This window comes from Leptinotarsa decemlineata, unplaced genomic scaffold (assembly GCF_025532065.1).
Source record: "Leptinotarsa decemlineata unplaced genomic scaffold, Ldec_3_MD MMD2_tig00000690_RagTag_RagTag, whole genome shotgun sequence".
NCBI lineage: Eukaryota > Metazoa > Arthropoda > Insecta > Coleoptera > Chrysomelidae > Leptinotarsa > Leptinotarsa decemlineata.
The window spans coordinates 1,702,036-1,717,516 of record NW_027412554.1 but is presented as its reverse complement, the minus strand read 5'-3'; positions in this window follow the sequence as shown (position 1 = coordinate 1,717,516).

The window sequence follows — 15,481 nt, the reverse complement described above, 5'->3', positions numbered from 1 at the left end:
TTGTTGGGGTAGGTGTCAGCATGAACTTTGGCTTCTCTGGCTTTGACAAGTTTCGCATAAGTTGATAATTTCTTCGATATCCTTTTTTATATTGGGCCAATAATACAATCTTTCGGTCCGAGTTTCCGTTTCGGTGATTCCTCTATGGTTTGGTTTTCCTTCATGCTGCTGCTTGAATATTTCTTTTTGTCTAGCTGAGCAATTGACATCTTCCAAAAGGCGGTTGCATTTTATGAGATCGAAAGAGGAATTCCTGAATGTCTCTCTCAAGATTCTGCACATGCTGGGGTAGAGTTCTTCATCTTCGAACATCAAAGCGTATTTCTTTCCCGGGCTGATATATTCTTTGAAAAAGTTGAAAACATTTTCGTCCATATTGTCGTTTCCCAACTGTAGTATCTTCTTTTATTCGGGAATATTCCTTCTATCACCGTTCTTGCTGGGTTATAGCATACTCTTTTGAAGATGACTTGGTTATTGAAGACATGGCTGTATGGTTGATGATGCCACTAGTATCTTCGTCTGGGGTAACTTTCGGGTTCAGGTTCACGCATTTCTTGTCTCCTTCGGTTGGGGGTTCATTCTGAATTTCTTGTTCTTGTGGTATGGGGTCCTTATCTTCAGGAAAATGGTGATGAAAGCAATCGGACCAGTTTCGAGTTTGGATCCTTCAAAGAGAAGAGCCACTGGAGGGGACGGTGATCTGACAGAATTTTGAATTTTCTGCCGAAAAGATACGGTCGGAAATATTTAGTGGCCCAAACTATTGCTAGCATTTCCTTTTCGATGGTAGATTACTTCATTTCAGTTTCGCTCAGGGTCCTGGATGCATAAGCTATTGGCTTGTCTTTTCCTATGGATCCTTGGGACAGAACGGCTCCTATGGCGAAATTGCTGGCATCTGTGGTCAGATTAAAGGGCTTTGTGAAGTCCGGATTCTGTAGTAGTGGTTCATTGGTGAGCAGGTTTTTACAAGTTTGAACACATTTTAGGAATTCTGGCGTATGCTCTATATGGGCATCTTTCTTGAGACAGGAGGTTAACGGTTTGGTAGTCTTGGCGAAGTCCTTGATGAACTTCCTGTAGTACCCTAGGAGTCCTAGGAATCCTCTGATCTCTTTGACAGTTCGAGGTACAGGATAGTCCATGATTGCTTTGACTTTTGCTGGGTTTGGTTTTATCCCATTTGAAGTGACGATGTGTCCTAGAAAGCTGACTTCTTTTTTCAGGAATTCGCACTTGTCTACTTGTATTTTGAAACCAGTTTCTCGTAGACGTTGGAAAACTTTTGTGAGGTTGACCATATGCTCCTGCAGAGATGTAGAGAAGATGATTATGTCATCCATATAAACCAAGCAGATAGTCCCTTGTAGACCCTTTAGGACATTGTCCATAAGCCTTTGAAAGGTCGCTGGAGCATTTGTCAGTCCAAACGGCACACGCAGGTATTCGTAGTGTCCGTTTTCGACGTTGAATGCGGTCTTAGGGATGTCCTCCTCTGCCATCTCTATTTGGTGGAATCCGCTTGCCAAATCCAGGGTAGTAAAATATTGAAACCTTCTCGTAGTCGTACTTGGGTCACGCTGTCTGGCTCCAATTGAATAGAGTAGAACTGGGTCTTATTGGTTTCGTAGTACTGGATTGGGAGAGAGGAGTATTCGGTTAAAAGGGAGGATTCAGGAAAATTCAGTTCAGCTTTGAGAAATTTCAGGTTGTCGAGTCCAATGAGGCCATCAAGAGTTTTGTGGAATTTGAAGAGGTAGAATTTCAGAATGCCGTTTGAGTTAAACTCAGGAAATATGGGAATTTCTGCACTGTAATCTTGATAATAGTTTTGGAAAATGGAAGTGACGACAAAGGGGTCTTTTTTGATTTGATGCAATCTTTGTAATATTGGAAAGATAATTCTGGATTGAGAAAGGATTTGTTGATCCGGTGTCAATGAGGAGTTTGAGGGGAGGATTTGCAATGGTTATATAAGGAAGTTCTCTCTTATCGTCGAATGTATGCAGTTCCACTATATTTCTTGGTTTTGTCCTGGATCCAATGGAAAATTTACATCTGGTTCCTGTTGATCTTCTTGAACCTGGAATTTTTCAGTTGGTTCTTGATTGGGATAAGAGCAGGTTTCTTCAATGTAATAGGGGTTTGCTTCATATCCAAAGTCTTCGTCATGTTGCTCAATGTTGAACATGGGAGCTGGATTGAAATTTGGTCTTGCCTGAGGTTGGGTTCTCCTGCTCCTCGTTTATGCTCCATAAGTATTTCTGGTACCGATGCTCATTGGTGTTGGTTCTGGTCCGTTCTGCCTGTTTGGTTGATTCTGTCCAAAACGTTGTGGTTGGACTGAAGGCCACATCTGTCTCTGTTGAGTATTTGGTTGCCAATGTGGTCTGAAGATCGGTTGTTGAAAATGTGGTTGGAGTCCCATTGCCTGATGAGGTTGTTGTCCGGGTCGTTGAAAGTGTTGCATGAGTTGGTACATCCGCTGTGGTGTTGATTGTTGGGCATATTGGTGATTTGCAGTTCTTTGCTAGGTCTGGAGTGGTTTCTTGGAGACTTGTGGGGGTCCAAACGTTTTTTGTAGATAACGGATATTGTTTTCTTCATGGATGTATTGCATTGCTGTTGCCAAGTCTATTGGTTTCATTGCTCTTATGGTGGATCCCATGGGCTCTCGTAGTCCGGCTAGGAATGTTGTTAGAGCTTGTTGTTGGAAAAAGCTTTTCTTGCTGATCTTCACCGTATCATAGGCGGTGTGTAATTCGATATAGTTTGATATTGTGTTTGAAAGTCCCATGACTTTTTCGTAAAAACGTTGTGGTGTTTCGTTCTGGTCTTGTCGCAGGTTTACCAAATCTCTTGTTAAGGAATTTTCATCCCGTTGGTGGGCGAAGTTTTGGATTAGAGTTCCTTTGATGCTGTTCCACTCACTACATCCATAAACTGAGATGACGTCTTTGGCTCTGCCTCGTAGCTTGTTGAGTAGTCCTTGTATCAATATATGGTTCTGAAAACAACCGGGGTTTTCAGTATTCCAATATTCGTTCAGAATCATTGTTGATACGTTGATGAACTGGTATAATTCATTTGGGCTTCCATCGTATTCGGGTACAATCCAAAAATTCTTCAGGTCGAATTGTTGATGGGATTTAAAGGTTGGTCAATTGTCTGAGGAATAATGGATGGGCGAGAATTGGTACTTGAAGGTGAATTTGGTAAAACTAAGCTAGGGGGACGTAAAATAGTATTTGCAATTGATGAAGTTGAGTTCATTTGTGCTTACAGGATGACGATGATGGCTCGTTGCATATTTTGTCACCAAAAACTTATTTCCATATAGATATTCCTTGATGGACGATAGTAAAGAGGTATTCTTGTATACGGCCGGAATTCTTCCTGTAGTACTTGCTTATCGGTGGAACTTGGTTCGGGAGAATAGTGGATAAACGTTTGAGAACGACGAGGATCTTCTAAGGACTCTTCCACTATCCTACCGACTGCGCCAATTATATTTCTCGTTTACACAAAAGGGTTTTTGAAAACTTTTTATTTGAACAGAGTAGCAACTAATAACTATGAAATATAAGTACTGGCTATTACAAATCAATTGCACCTATTTATATATAAATTATTGCCGACTTTGCAGATATCAGCAAAATAATTGATGTCGTCTTCGGGTCATCGAATAATATTCTGCTGATGTAAGGGGTTATCGAACTGTAACTTGCATGATATAGATAATATAATCATTTGGCTTGACAACTGTGCAGGCCAAAACAAGAATTGGTCACTGTTCTCATACTGAATATACATCATCAATTCTAATGAAATTGCCGCACAGACAATAACCTTTAGATATTATGAACCAGGGCATATCTTTATGTCAGCGGACAGTTTCCACCACCAGGTGGAATAGTCTTTGCAGCGAATGAAAAAGGTGTACGATTTCGCAGATTTTGTTTCTTGCGTTCAGTCAGCTAATTCCGGAAAGGTTGAGACCAAGGAAATGAAACTGGAGGATTTTTTGTTTGGCCCGACAACTATCAATTTGCAAAATAAACCATACAACACTTTGGCTCTACTTGAAAGGCATGGTTGAAGTTGTTGCTAAGCGAGGCAACTTTAATTTATTTTATAAAACAAGTTTTCTTTCAAATGAAACGAAAGAATTGAGTTTTTGAAATAAAAACTAATCATGGATAGCTATAATAAACCTACCTTCATTTCAAAACCAAGAAGAGTTGCGGAAAAAAGAAAGCAAGCGATTTTGAAACATTTGCTTACATTAATACTCGAAAATTTGAAACAATTTTGGCAGAACCTTTCCGTCAATAATGCAGCCGCCGATTTAAGATCGGAGTTTGATGATATTTAATACTTGTATTTTTGTTTTTGACTAATCAATAATATGTTTGACTAAGCATTCGTTTCTCACCAAGATATGACAGTTCTTGACTATTATTAAAGTTAACAAAACGAAATACTTTTTGTTGTTACCGTGCTTTCCGTTGTGGAAATACTAAACTAAAAAGCAGTAACCGCTAACTTATTGGATTTACTGCTTTTTTATGCCGTTCATTCTTACCGATTGTAATAATATACCTTGCTTGAAAGCAGTAACCGCCATTTCAATTGAAATTTATTGGATTATGTTTTAAAAATATAAACTCATTGAATGATAAGCAAAAGAACTATAACACAGTAAAACAATTCCAGAATCCATGACTATTTTGAAGGTGGCACGGCTTGTTTTACCAAAATCTGCATTATCTCGAAACTAACATTTACGGAGATACTGCCTTCTTTCTTAGGAGGAGTTCAGTTTGAGGAGGGCCAGAAGATGACAGTACTACCAACTGTCGAAAGCGCTCGCAGATAAATAATAGAAGATATAAAGCTTCAAATCCTTGCCAAAGTAAAGCAGAGTTTGATTTTTAATTTTTTGACTGAAATACCCTGTTAATCTATTTCACCGTACATTTCTCCAGTCGCTAAGATTATCCACTATATATATATATATATATATATATATATATATATATATATATATATATATATATATATATATATATATATAATATATATATATATATATATATATATATATATATATATATATATATATATATATATATATATATATATATATATATATATATATATATATATATATACCTACGGTAAGTATATCAAGAAATCATTAAACTGAAAGATTATGACATGTCATAAAAGCAGGATTCCACTAAATAGTTTTTCAATCTTCTTTTGAATTGATTAAAATCCTTTTCGTTTCTGATATCACTTGGGAGATGATTGAAAAATCGTATTCCATTATATTTAGGACTTTTTTTTGTAAAGTGAAATGCGGTGCTTTGTATACTTCTTAAGTAAGCCACCATGCCTCGTAGCATACAGAGTTACCTGAGAATATTAGGCATGAATATTTGATTAGGCTGAATGGACTGAGTGTTCGAATAAACGTGGGAATACCTTGATAGTTATTATCTGAAGTTGATGCTCGAAATAGAACCATTCATTCTGCCATGCTGGCCAGAAAGCATATGCTGCTGTGATATTTTTCAGAAGTGAATCACATAGATATGTGTATACTGAATGGATTTCAGCAAGGAACAGAATCGCGCTTTCGAAAAAATTAACCATTCCACGAATGGTGTTACTTGCAGTTATTATAGGAGCACGATTATCAAAGTCCGTGCTGAATGATATGCCAAATGAAGATGTGCAAGTCTATTGCTGGACCGATTCAATCACCGTATTGATTCGAAACCAAAGAGAGGAACAATGGAAACCTTTCGTCTGGAATAGAGTTCGAGAATTTAGGAGTTTGACAGCGAAGAATATATGGTTTCATGTACCGGGCGAAATGAATCCGGCAGATCTTCCTTCTAGAGGATATTCTGCAAAACGCTTACTGGAATCAAAATAGTGGGAAGGGCCCAAGTGGCTCAAGGAAGGTAAAGAGTGGTCTTCACAAAATTATGACATATTTGATGAAAATGTGAAAGAAAAAATAAGAAAGCGAGAGGTACCTTCTCAACTTTGTAATGCTAATGATTTCTCAAGTTTTTATGAATACTTTTCTAAATATCCAGAGATAGTTGATCTCATTGGATGGTTTTTGAGATCAACTCGACTGTCCCAAAGAATAATGTAGTAACTCAATTTTCAACAGTTTTGAGATAGTTCCACTAGAGGAATTAAAATTATTCGATTTAATCCACGAAAACTGTTATATCTCATTTTTAAATCTAGGCAACCCTAATCACATATGGCTGTAACCTGTAGTAACTGTAGAGAAGATTTTTTTCTGCGAAAATTGCATTAACCAGCTTACTACAGTCAAATATGTTACAAAGAGTAAGTCTCAACACAAGTTGCTATAGTATTCGACGGTGAAAAACATAGGTTTGGAAATTATGTTTGAAATAGTGTGTTCTGATACTGTGTTACCGTTATAATAAAATGAGTGTTTCTGATGCCAGAATGTCTAATAAAAGGACCCTATTAATGTTGCATCTTGCAAATAGAAATATTAATACTTACATCAAATTCTATTGAGAGTGAGTTTTTACTAACATTGTGAGTATATATTTCAAACAAAAAATTTATATATAATTATAGATATTGACCCAGCTAGGAAAAAAAGTACAGGAAAAGACCGAAGGGGAGAATCGCGAAAGTAAGTTGATAATATTACATCGAATTATTTACTAAGGCAAACAAACATTTATAGGTGAAGAAGAAAACTCTGAAATCACTACTATTCAAGTGCCAAATATTGAATGTGGCAAACTGGATAATTTGTATTCCGACAATTCAGATATAGACGTCGATCATGTTCCCTCTGAAGAATTCAGCGAAAGTAAAAACAAAATGTAACTTTTAATTTCCATAATCATGATGTTAATCACGATGAACATATAATCTGGAGGCAACTAGTACAAGTCGCGAAACTAATTATGTTCATAGTAACATCGTGAAGAAACAATATTCAGAAAGAAAACGAGATGTATTCGCAAGGAATAAATGGGAAGGAAACGAATAAGAAATGAAGACGATTGGCTTGACGTTCAGGCGAAAAGAAATTTAGGAAGAGAATATACAAGTAGGACGGGCAAAATACTAGAAGCCAGGAAAATGCAAGTACCTTGTAAAGAAACATGTCGATATAAGTGCAGAGAAAAAGTTAGAGTTGAAGTCAGAGAAAAAATGTTTAAGGAACTTTGGGCTATAGCAGGTCACACATGGCAATGGGATTTTGTAACAAAATTCGTCAAACAAAAATATAAGAAGCAGATTACAGCAGGTGATCACTCAAAGAGAAAATATTCTAGAGAATATAATTTGCCAGGTGAGAATAGAGAGACGACAGTATGTAAATTCGTGTGTGTGAATACAATAGGTGTATCTGAAATATACGTGACGACTGCACTGAAAAAGACATCAGATGCAGGATGTCTACAACACGATATGAGAGGACGGCACAAAAATAAACCACACAAAATTTCGGAGAATGTTAAAAAAACCGTTGTAGAACATATAAAAAGAATTTTTTGTTGTGCCATCTCATTATACACGAACAGATTCTCAGAAAATGTACCTTGAAGAAGGTGTGAATATATCTCAAATGCACAGACTCTACGTAGAATGTATGCAACAAAATGGATCCACAGAAACTGCGACCAAACGGCAGTAGGTATGCCGATATATTGAAGGCAGATTTTAATATTGGTTATTTTAAACCAAAAAAAGAGCAGTGTGATCTATGCTATATTTACAATATTGCTGACGAAGAGACTAAGGCTAGAATGCAAGAGAAGTATGACACTCATTTAAGGACCCAGTTGATGACAAAAGTGTGTGCGCAGCTGTTTTTGACCTACAGAAAGTACTAGTACCCTTGATCAGAAGTAAGTGTTTTCTACTATGAAAGGTATGAGCAGGTAGCAAAGCGCGGCTCTAACGAGATAAGCAGTTGCTTACTGAATTTTGTGAGAGCATTAACAGAAATAGGTATAAAGACAATAATAATGTACTCCTACTGCTGTGGGGGACAGAACAGAAACCCCTTTATAGGTGCTTTGTTCAATTATGCATCATCGTTATTCAGAATAGATCCACCGGTTTTTGGAAAGTGGCCACACACAAAACTAAGGGGGCAGTATGCATGCAGTAATTGAACATGCGAAAACTCGTCAATCAGTAATTTATACCCCTGATCAGAAGATTACGCTAATACGAATGGCAAAAACTACTGGTAAGCCTTACATAGTTGGAGAGATGTGTCAAAACGATTTCGTAAGCTTTAAGGACATAGTTAAGAAGCTAAACTGGAAGACTGATGATAATGAGCAGCAATTCAAAATAGTTAAAATAAGAGAGATGGTTTTTCTAGCTACCAGTGCAAATCAAGTTTCATTTAAGTATAACTATGAAGACAATGAGGCACATCTAACTATTCAGAAGCAAAGAGGGAGGAATTCATGAAACACCCAAAACCAATCTTTACATAAGCTGTACGTCACTTTGCTGCCTACTGATGCTAATAAGAAACTAGCAGATTTATTAGAGCTTTGCAAGAGAGGATCCATTCCAACTATTTATCACAACTTTCATAAGTCATCAATACCGTCGAATCCAAAAGATATGGGTAATAATGATGACTACTCGACTGAAAGAGAAGATTGAAAAGTAAATAAATACATTCAAAGAACACTTTTGAGTAACCGTAAAAATGTTTTATTAAAACAATGATAAAAATAAAAACAACAATAAAAATTAATTGGCGTTCCGGGGCGACTTCATTGATTCCAGTGGCGCATTTGTTTTTGCAGCTGCAGGAAAACTCGGAAAAACCTGCAGCACCACATCATCTGATCCAACAATGTCCTCTTTCTTATAAAACAAAATGTAGGGTGACTCCAGAGGCTCCAATAGATTCAATACATCGCCAGAACATTTCGTGACACGACTATCGTCAAACTTAAACCAGTCCGTTTCGTCTTTGACCGAAGGCGTAATAATGACCAAATTCAACTCCAGAATCACAGTGAACAATAACTGCATGAATATTATAACAGGTTAGATTGAAATGTTCATCTATTTCGAACCTTCGAAAGAGTTTCTTGCTTCCGTCAGAGGATGAGTCTTGTTTGAAGATCATCAGTCTTATTATTAGATTGACTGGTGCCTCAGTTATACTTATTTCCTTATCACACTCAGTTAGTTTGGCCGATCATCCCCTGTGGAAAATTCCATTTTCAGATGATTTAACAATAACCTTTGCACGCACTGGTTATTATTCATATTAGGAAACGCTAGATGAAGTTCCAGAAATTCACATAAGTTTTCGCTACCTCTTGAACATTTACTTCAAGGTAAACAAGTGAGAATTTTTCCAGCAAAAGATTTACGAACACAAGAGGAGATGGACTGTACTGAATCATTCAATCCAGAGCGGTCAGGAGTATTGGTTTGGTTTTGCTATTGTTTTGCTCACGAAGAGTATTCAACAAGAACCCCAAGAATTCGGAACAATCCTCTTGTTGTCCTAATGAGTATCTAGTGGACTTCAAAGACTCCAGGAAATCGGTTGGAGGGAAAGATGATACATTCTTACGAAACTGCAGCTGCATGAACAAGTGTTTGAGTTTGATGAATAAAAAAATCTGTTTTAAAATCTGTTTTTCCGTTAATCAGCTGCCGCCCTCATACGAACGACAATTCTCAGAAGTTGAGAAACTTGTGCGAGCTAAGGACTAACGAGGTCTTACCTTTTAACGTGTGATTTCTAACAATAAGTAAGAAACATTCCCGTTCTCGTTCATCATTAAAACCTCGTTCTTGAAATTCTTCGTCATGAACAACACTTGTAAAATGATATTCATGTACTTAGCAAGTGTTTCCTAAATTATCAAATCCAATTTTCTTCTCTAGATGTTCAGGACAACTCTCTACCTACTGATTCGTAAGGAAGAACATGTTTCACAGAATCTCCATACTTTTTATTAAAACTTGAAACGCGACCCTCTTTTTGATTCCATTGTTGTTTAATGGGAAACTTGGTAACCAACACAATTAACAGGCAAGGTTGAATGGAGACAAAGTCATTATTATAATGCGTAAATATCAGAGCTGGCCCTCTCGTTTTAGAGAAATACACGAAAAACAAATAATTTTATTTTATTTTTTCATTTTCATTGAGTTAGAGAAATTATTTCTGAAAACTGTTTTCACTTCGTTATTGCAACTTTCAGTGGGCTATAAAATTATTCTGAGTCTTATATTCCATTTATATATGACCCTATGCTAGCATGATATTTTTTTAGGTCTATGTTTGATGATGACAGAGAATACGTGCTTTGGATTGATATGTTATATTGTTGCAAGCCTATAACGATTTTCAGTTTTGACTTTCGTCTGTTCTATACTATTTGCCACTTCCTAAAGATGGACAAGATGAATATGTTTTTCAGGTGCACTGAAGAAGCTACTGTATATTGAAACACATATCACCAGAATTTCGCCATACACTTTTTGATTTCAATTAATTTCGGCTACTGAATTCATTTGAAATATTTGTTGGGTTTTCCATATTTCATTTTGGAAATATCTCAAATTCCACTCCAACATCTTTAAGCTAACAAATCGGGAGATACGTTGTAACAGGTCAGAAATCACTATTCGATGCAATAATTAATTTATTTAACTGCCGAATCACCGACCGGCATAGCTTGAAAAAATTTTTAAAAAAACATTATGTAACGACTCGTTCGATCAATAATGTCAAATTTCAACTGTTCACTGAATGCAACGCCAACCGGTCATTGCCAAATTGGGTCCGTATCCAATCACACCATATCTGCGTTCAATCGTCTGATGGAAAAAATTCCAACAATATCCGCTTACATCAAAACAATTTGTTGGTGTGATTCGCCGCAATTCAGGCCACAGCAGCAAGGACGTCCTTGGAGATGTAAGAGTTAGTAAAAGTAAGTACTATCGACAAAGTAGGTTACTCTACTCCGCTTGCGGTTGTGACTTAACGTAATACTAAGACGTTGAGCAGTGAATATTGTCTAGAGGCCAAAGAACGGAACAGCATTTCAATAAGATCAAATTGTTCAATTATTAGGACGGATTTACTTTTGGGATTTCGTTCGTACACCGTTGATTTGATATTCAAAAACCACTGACTTCATATTCAAAAATGAGATGTTATTCCATAGTAGGTCTCGCAACCACCAGTTTGAATATTTTGTAGCGTTTAGTAGAGTATTGCATACAACTGTGAGCGATTTAGGCATGCAAAAAACTATGTTATATTGCAAATGGTACGTGCATTCTGCCTTCAATATCTGAGATAGGAGAAGCTAGTGGATGGTCAAAAAGAATATTGAACCAAACCATTTGTTCTGTAGGGATTTTGGGTTTTTATCAATCTTTTTGAGGATTTTCATCTTTCACAATCTGAAAAAATTTAATACATTAATGAGGAAATGTATACAGGTGTAAAAACTACAATTTATCAATTCATCCCCAAGTTACTGCGTAAAATTCAAAGAACTTTTCAAGAATTAACATGTTTTTTCTGTCAGACGAGTCAAAATTCAGAAATTATCTAAAGTTTCGGGGGCTTGAATCAGTCTCCGACTTCAGGACTGAAATAAATTCAATGTATCCTGCACTTTCCTCTTCGATTTGCTTTTATTCTCAAACGTTCTCGATAGAAGTCGAAGGTGCTTTGAAATGTGAAATATATGTCAATGTCAATCTATTGATTTTACTCAGGAGTTACTTACTTCTGCCATAAGTTTCCGTTTGTATCGTAATTTTACTTATCTTTTACACGACTAGCCTCTGTGTTCTCTTCAAGAATTACGATACAGGGGAAATGTGTATACCATACATAAACAGTTGTAAAGAGAACTGAAAGAGTACACCCCACGTTGATATTCTACTTGTTGTAAGAGTTTTGGTGGAGCATCCCTAAAACTGAAAAAGTTGAATAAATAACTGTGAAAAAAATTGGGTAAATGATTATAAGGCCGATTTCTCTAGTTAGAGGTGAGCACATTTTCAACCTTGTCACATTCATCTCCTTGGCGATCTTTTGATATTTGATTGAGATTAGGGGTATACCTTGTATGAATGTTCACTGATTTCTCCTTTCAAATCTGTTTTAATCTGTTTTTTCCGTTAACCATCTGTCGCACCCCTACGAACGACAACCCTCAGAAGTTGAAACTTGTGCGAGCTAAGGATTAACGAGGTCTTACCTTTTAACGTGTGATTCCTAACACGGGTTGGACGATAGCAGGTGAAGATCGATCGTTCCGACTAGGGCTTGAACCACTGACCAACACGGCAGTCAATTCGAGTGAGTGAACAAAGCACCCACGCCGAACCGCTTGGCTACCGACCGACCTATTTCTTAGATCCATAGAATATCAAAAAAAGATGTTATAAGTTATTGACAAGTCAACCGAAATTCTCATAATGCCATTTGATGGTAAAAATGATGTCATTCTTTCTGAGCATAGCTTTAAGGTTTTGACTTCGAAATGGGTGGTAATGAAAATGAAGATACATCACTCGAAAGTTCATACATACTTTTTTCTCAAAAAGTGTTTGAATGGTAACCCCTTTTTCAATTCAGTAACAAGGGTTTTGTTTAAAATGGTTGCGGGTGTGAACTATTTTCAGTGTAGTTTTTGACCACGACGTGAACAACTATTTTAAAAATGGTACAAACACAGCTTTCATTCTTCCTATACGGGTAAATACTTGAATTTCCGAAAATAGTTTTTCATTTTCTCATTAACTCTTTCGTTTCTTCATTGTTCTTGAATACATGATTAATGGTATATGGGAAAGAAGCCATAACTATTAACTAAAAATATCTAAAAAGCATATTAAATCTTTTTTGATCCATTTGACAGGAAGAACAAAACACCTTAATACAATTTTGTCATATAAGGAAATGTTGGTTGAAATTTGAAACAATCAAATTGTTTCTTCCCAACAATAAAAAAATTATACAATCAGTTTTTCAGATCTCAATGACTATGGAGTATATAGACTGTGGCCCCGTGGGTTGGTAATCTATCGGGCGCGTCCCCAGGTGGTGGATAGGAGAACGGCTAGGGGACTGGGGGTCCTATCAGGGAAGCCAATGTGGCCTTACGGACGGGATCACCAGACTGCTGGTCAGTGGCAGTAGGGTAAGAGGAACTAAAACTCCTCAAAAGTCACTGTGAAACATGACATCGTGGGCCAACCTACCCAAGCTGAGGTGTAAGGAATCGTGCCGACAGCTGAATGGCGGCAAGGTGATATGCAGTTACGAGCGATCTCCTTGGAGAACCGGGCGAAACCTCATTGTAATCAGCCTTCCTCTGGTAATGCGGGGCTCTGCCAGAGGTGACCAACTCTTCCCTTGCTACTCGTGGATGTCCACCCCAATCTACCGATCAGAATGGGGCTGGATATAGCATATTACCTCGTGATATAACACGGCGCCGAGGTCAAAAAGAGAAAGAGGGCGAAAGAGGCACATATAACAATGAACGTAGGCAACAATTTAACACAGTATGGTGTGGTTATTTGTGTCTGACGTTTCTCCAGAATGAAAATTAGAAATAACATCAATGCCAGATCAAGAGACCATCAAGAGGATGGGTCTCATTCAGTGATCACCTATTCCAGTTTACGCACTTTACGAAAGATGAATTTCGCCTGCTCGCAGAAAGAGGTGTCAATTGAATATGCATCACATGAAATTGCATCTGTATGGAATGAGTTACCAAAAAGTCTGCAAAATGATATTGAAATCTTGAAGTATTGATACTGCCAGGATCATGGTAGTAGTGCAGATAATAGTAATTCCGATGTGAATGATGGTCTATCTTCGAGAAAAAATGTTGTTATTGTAAAGTGAATGGTGTATTTGTAGTCACACATGATGAGATGAATGATTTTAATAGGCCACCCAAAAAGTGACGATTACTGCACAATTTATGTAATGAAAGGATGGGAATCATTGAAAATTCATCAGTGTCACGGAAGTTTTCAATGTCAGGGTACTCTAGCGAGTTGAGTGCCAACTTCTACTCACCTATCGAAATGGATACCGCTAGTAATTATGGACTAGGATTACTCCATATTGAATGTAGATGATGACTATTCGCAAACAATCAACTCACACCTCACTATTATAAAAATTTCACCTGGAGCATATGAAATTGATGAAATCAATAAGATTTATGAGCCGCCTTTGTTAATCTGAGTATATTATATGAAATAATTATATGAAAGTTGCTGTTTCAGGAGGGCTTTTTCTTCCAGTCTGTGTCTGAAAGTTACTTCTTTGCATGATCTACACATCCATGTATAGAGTTACTTATTTTAAAATTGATTACTTCCTTCCTTTCTTTGGAAGATTCCCACATTTTTTGTATCAAGATGGAGTAATAAAAAGCCAAAAACTTTCTTTTACAAAAAATGATTATACAATTCATCAAATTAGAAGAACTGCAACAAAAAAATAGGATTGAAAAAAATATCGACGAAGTATTTCTCCTACATGAAAACAACAACACTCTGAAATGTAAAATGCGGTCAAAATACTATCTCAAACATAAAAACATCATTGGTGAACTTCTGAGGTTTGATGACAATGTATTCGGCTATGCTGAAACACACGAATCAACATTACCCGTGAATATTAATAAGGTTAGATTCAATCATCACTCTACGCATATTGAATGATAATGGTAATCTATATTACTGGCGTTTTTCCCCTACACCAAACCGTTATTTTAACACCTCGACACGTGTTTCGATCACCAGGGAAGATCCACTTCTTCCTCTTGAATTAGATGAAGTAGAGAAACATTTAGAGAAAGGTGTCAGATCGATGCAATCTGACTAGAAAAAACCCTCAATAGCCATTCAAAAAAATTATCAAAAATAATCGTGTGTGATGTCCAATTTCTTCGGTGAAAAAAGTCCTTATGAAGCTGGAGCTGTGGAGATTGTAACTCAGTAGTTATTACTTACTCACAGCGAGCAGATTATAATCGTTGATCAAGTTATAAACTCCACGATAATTGATTCTGAAAAAAAAGAGATTATGTCAGCGATTACAGCAGCGGCAGCAATTGAATCAGCGTAATGAATTTGGTGAAGACTATGATCATGTGTATTTGAAGAAGAGAAAATCTGGAAGTAAAGACTTTCTACTCGTTATTGCAGACAATTATATTCATTTCGAGGAAAAGTTCACACCGTCTGATGTCACCAAGCGGTGCTTCCCATCCAATAACGCCCTAGTGAAATTTACCACGAAATGGATGAAGAGCAAGTGGCCCACCACTTGTTTAGCATAACTTCCACAATGAAAACGATGATATCATTCAGACAAACATATACAAATTTACTACCGATAGGATATGAA